The sequence below is a fragment of the Leptopilina boulardi genome, unplaced genomic scaffold, assembly GCF_019393585.1.
Source record: "Leptopilina boulardi isolate dan_hultmark-lab unplaced genomic scaffold, ZJU_Lbou_2.1 LbouV2_310, whole genome shotgun sequence".
In the NCBI taxonomy this organism is placed as follows: Eukaryota; Metazoa; Arthropoda; class Insecta; order Hymenoptera; family Figitidae; genus Leptopilina; species Leptopilina boulardi.
Genome location: NW_026137875.1, coordinates 661,581 through 667,580, shown reverse-complemented (window position 1 = coordinate 667,580; position 6,000 = coordinate 661,581).

Genomic DNA, 6,000 nt, shown 5'->3' with positions numbered 1-6,000 from the left:
TTTAACTTAAAAGGGTTTTAATTTTACTTCACAATATTTTGAGAATTGATTTTTAATTATGTTTAATCAGCTATATTGTATCGTTTTCATGGTTACATTATAAGTTATTGATTTTAATCTAAACCATTCAAATGCGAAATGTAATTTTTTAATGTGACGCAACAAAATGCCACGAAGAATCAAATACATGCGGACTATAAACATTATATATAATTATATTAAAGTTTTAAATACTAATAAAGCTATGAATTTGTATAATTATAGGACGATAATGAAAGTATTTAGAGCATTAATGTTTCTGATAACGAAATAAATAATAGAATAGGCAGTTTCACTTTAAATGACGAAGATGTTGACAGCAATGAGAACCAAAATTGAATTGCTAATGAATTGTCAGGAAATTGCTTTATTATATACTTTATAATATATACCAATCGATTCGTTTTCATGCAAGGAATACAATTATTTTATATATAAACTTCAATTTTAAAAATCACAAAATTTTATTGCCAAAATGTGAATTTTTGATTTTTTAACTTTCATTAATTCTTTAAATTTAAATTGAAACTATACTTTATATATATACCAATCGATTTGCCTTGACGTAAGGAATACGATTTTATTATTTATATAACCTTAAATTTTTCTGTTTAAAAATTTTTTCGATTAAAAAGATTTTTTGGAAAAAAGACGATAAATTTTTTTTTTGGTTTTTTTTAAATCTTTGTGTCCATTTTGAGATATTAATATGATAAATGAGCCTACCTAATTTTATCTAAATCGATTAAAACCTGTTAAAGTTAACGTCTAAACAAAAAAGGGATCCACACACACACATACATACATCCGGATAATTGATCAGGATCTCATATAACATGTTTCTATATAGAAAAATATTTGTTTCCGCCACTTTAAAAATTTTTATAAACGAAAGGACTACAAAGCTTCCTCCACGAGGAAGCAAAAATATAAAATTAAACTTAAAATAAATTTAATACAGTATTACTGTATTTCAACTTAGAAAATATTTTGAAAGAAATGTCTATATAAGAAGATCTGAAGGGATGTGAAAAGGACGTCCAAAAGACGTTTTTTGACGTCCCTTTTGTCTCTTAGACGTCTTTTGGACATCTTTTGGGTAAACATAGAATGTCTTCTAATCTCTAAATCTGAATTAGTAGTTTTCTACTAATGCGAATTCGTTTACCAATTGAATTAGTAACGGTTTTGACTCTTTTTTAGTACACGGAAAGAAATTTTCTGTAGAATTTACAGAAACTCTTGCGCCATCTACTGATGGAAATTGTTGTTTCTCCAAATAGAGAAATTTGTAGAATCATTGGCATTAAAATTTGTTAATTCTACAAGTTTGAGCTACAGTTCTTAAAAACTGTTGAGTGACCAAATTATGTATACTATATGGGGATAATAATATATATTTGGTAGAGTATTTCTTATAGGTTATATTCTCCTCCGAATACATTAAATTCGCGGAACATTATTGTATAAATTAGTATAACTTCTATGTAAATAAATTCATCCTTCAATAATTTTCTAACAAAAAAAAGTGAGGAGCAAGTTTTCAAAACTTATGATAAATCCACTTTTTCTTATGTCGAGAAATTGAAACAAAAGACTTTTCTCACTTAATCACTACAGTTAATTTTAAAATAAAAAATTTGTAATAATTTATTTCTATAATAATGTTTATATACTTAAGACGTTTCCTTTTTAATTAAACTTTCTTGACGACACTATGATAATAATAAAAACACTAAATTCGCCTTAACCTCTCGCACTCAATCGTACTCAGCCTTAGTCGAATCACTGCATTGTTTTCGCGCATGCGTTAAATCCTTACAGAAAATATCTGTAGAATTAACAGATTTAGGAACATGTAAAATCTCCAAATCGATGTTAAAGAATTACCAGAAAATTTTTTTCCATAATTGCTATAGTAGAAAACGATACTAATTCATCGAGTAAATCGGGTTACTAATTTAAAATAGTAAAAATACGAATTAATCCATGAATTAGTAGTTATTAAAAAAGAGTCAAAACTGTTACTAATTCAATTGGTAAACGAATCCGCACTCTTTCATTAGTAGAAAACTACTAATTCAGATTTAGAGAGTAGACGTCTTTTAAAAGTGTGGTATATGGACCGTCTCACAGTACACGACTTAAGCTTTGTAATAACCTAGAAATTAGACATTAATTTTTTCTATTTATTTAAATAATATATGTGTCTTTCTGTCTTATAACTTTGGAAGAGATATGACCATGCTATGTTAATTCGCTAAAGAAAACATTAAATCAATGAAAATAGTATATTTCGATACAAAAATAACCAAACGAGTGTTATTTGCATATTGTGAGTGTAACAACGTGGCGAGAACTCAATACGAGGCAAAGGAAAATATTTTTAAGAAAAATGGTTTTTAGAAAAATGCAATTAAGAATTTAAAATTAGGAAAATCGGTCGGAAACGGTACAAAACGTATTGTACAATGTACGTATACTGATTGTCATTTTAAGAGAAAGTGATTTTGTCTTTAGAAAAATATTACCTTGTGAGAAATAAAAAGGTGCATCGTTTTTTCCTTTGACTACGAAAATTTTTAATTTCATTCGATTCGCTTGAAACTTATTACTCGGTGATTTTTAGGGTCACTGAATCCAAATTTGATGTCAGATTTAAAATTTTTTAAATGTCGGATGCAATATGGCCTGAGAGTAATAAAGTTTCGAGTGAATCCAATAAAATTAAAAATATTTTTAGTTGCCATATATACCCTCATACATTAAAACCAAATAATCGTATCAAGCCTTATCATTTTATAATTATTTATTTTTCTATATAATATTATTTTAAAAGGATTTTTTTATGTATTAAAAGTGTATTTCTTTTTTAATAAAAACAGGACAAGAAAGCGTTTGAACTATTTCATTATTTTATGAAGTAGTTCATAAAGAGCCGCAAGTAGTAAGTATCGTCATATGGGCCGTCATAAGTAGAATAAGTTTTGCGTTGTGAGACATTTTCTAGTAGTAAACGCCGTTCATGAGCGAACACAAACTAAGCGCAGTTTTCTGTTTTTTTTTTTGCAAAATGATAAACAGCCTTTTAAGAAACAAAAGTTATTTAATATTTTAAATTATTCATTTTAAAATTTTTCTGTATTTTTTTATAAATAATATTATATGTACTCGATTTACTTTGACTTGCATAGGTGTACGATAAGATAATGAATAATGATTTTACACGTTCTCTATTTATCTACTTACTAATGTTATCAGAAGCACAGGGGTAATAAAGATAATAAATTTCTGAGGGTCATGTTGTTTTAATGAAAAAAAAAAAATGACAGGTGTGGTATCATTTTAAGGATTAGATAATATAACAGTTTTGTGTTTTTCGATTAAAAAATTTTTATTTAAAATTTTGTAGAATATTTTTTTTTTTTTTTACTTTCTTTTTTATCTTTTTATAAAGATCACCCCACGGTTGAGGCTATTATGGTACAAAATTTGTTTTTTTTTTTTAAATAAAGTAAACATTTTTTTGCTTTAAATTAAGCTGTATAAGGAAACTTTTAACTACATATTGGGGAAATAATTTTTAAAAAGGTGCTGAAAACTAAATATTATAGGAACTTGAAATTCCCCAAAATTTCCTAGGTATCACTAGGTATGTAGCAGACAGACAGATTTACACAAAACATAATGTTATCCTTCAAGAAAAAAGAAATTCTGAAATGGACACATCTCTAAATTAGAAATTGTGAGCAAATGGCGTTTTTTAATATAAAGTTTTACAAATTATTGCAACATTTCTGATTATAATGTCCAATTTAGACGAATAGTAATTTATTTACTTTATTTTTATTCATAAAATAAAGAAAAGTTATTGTGTAATTGAACAGAATTTCTATTTATAATGTTAAAACTTTTATAAAACTGTATTTTCATTAAAGAAAATAAATTTTATTTAGCAGAATTTACGTTATTTAAAAAAAATTTATATATCTAAATTTTTATAAAACAAAATTTTCATTTTACAGAATTTTGGTTTAACAGAATTATATAATGTATAGTGTAGAAACGGTTTGCCGTCGGAACTCCGAAGTTCTCAAGAAATCGCTCTACGCAGCTATATGTATATCTTTTAGATCAACTATATTTTAACATTATTTAAATATATATTGAAATTTTATTTTCGATGTAAATTTTTGTTGTACTTGTAAAATTTTAGTTAGAATGTTAAAATATTTTTTATTGAAATTTTAAGTTAAGTATAAACTTATTTTTTTTTATTAATTCAGTTAAATTTTTCGTAAAAGTAAATTTTTCCCAGGAAGAAACAACCGAAAAACTGAAACTAATAACCGAAAAAACCGAAATTTTTGAGAAACTAAAACCGACATATTTTCTTACATTAAAAATCGAAACCCGAATCCGCATTACACTGAAAAAAAGGTTTGGTATTAACTACCAAACATTTAGTTGGTATTTAAGAAACCAAAATTTTTTTGTTGAATCAACAAAATTTTGGTTGTCCCAATCAAACTTTAGTTAGGACAACAAAAATCCTTTTTTTCTAATTTTGGTTGCTTAAATACCACTCTCTAAATTTGAATTAGTAAAAAGTGAGCTACTAATTTAAATATTAGTAAGAATTTTAACTAATTATTAGTCACTTTTTACTAAAACTTTAGTAAAAAAATTTAAAACTACTAATTCAAATAGTAATATTTTACTAAAAATTAGTAAAAATTCTTAGTAATGTGAATTAGTAGCTCACTTTTCACTAATTCAAATTTAGAGAGAAACCAAACGTTTGTTTGTCAATACCAAACCCTTTTTTCAGTGTATCTTTTAAAAAAAACTGAAATCGAAATACCGAAACCGAAATTTTTTGAGAAGAATACACAAAAGTATAGAAACCGAAACTGAAAAAATTTCAATTAGGTACACTTTAAAAAAATAATAAAATCTAAATTTTTTTTTTTCAAAACAAAATATAATATTCGTAAATTAAACACTTGTATAAAATGATTCTCTTTAATTTTCAATAAAATTTTCAAATTTCACTTAAATTCTTTTGAAATTTACAAAAAGTAATCTTTAAAATTTAGTTAATTTACATTTTTTTTTCAAACTCTGGGTAGACCCCAACCACAGCCCTATTTTAATGAGGGAAAAGTATAAAAATTTCTCCAGAAAATAGGGGTTTGTTTATCTGAGAAACATGTTTAGTCAGAGCAACCCAAATTTATTTGTGCCAACAACAAAATTTTTTTTGGTATTTCAGCAACCAAACTATTTGTTTAAGACAATCAAAAAATTTGGTTGAGTGTTTTTTGTTGGCATAATAAAAATGTTTGGTTAGTTGAACCACATTTTTTTTTTGTTAGGTCAACAAAAATGTTTGGTTGATCAAACAAACTGTTTTTTTTTGTAAAATTAAAAATTTTATTCTACCTTATTTCTTTTCATTTTATCTTTTTTATTTATTTTATTATTTATTTATTATCAATTTATCATTTAATTTATATTTATTCAATTGAAATATTTGTCGACTTTAAAAAATCTCATCTCCGCCTGGGATCGAACCTCTGTTTTTAAACTGCGAGTTGGGTGCTCTGACCACTGTACTACCCATATTTGTGAGAGATTTAAACTAATTTTTCTCTTAAGGTACGAGCTGAGAGCAAATTAAATTATTTGGTTGTTGTAACCAAATTTTGGTTAGGACAACAAACGATCATTTGGTTGTTTTTTAGACCAAACTATTTTGCTGTATTACTCAAATTATTTTGTTGTCGTTACCAAAATTTGGTTGAAATTTAAAAATGTTGAACCAAATAATTTTTTTGGACTAACCAAATGTTTGGTTGAGACAACTATATACGACTTTATTTCAGCCAACCAAAATTTCCTTACAAGAACCAAAATTGCATAACCAAACGATTTTTTTGCAAACACAAAGTCTTTTTT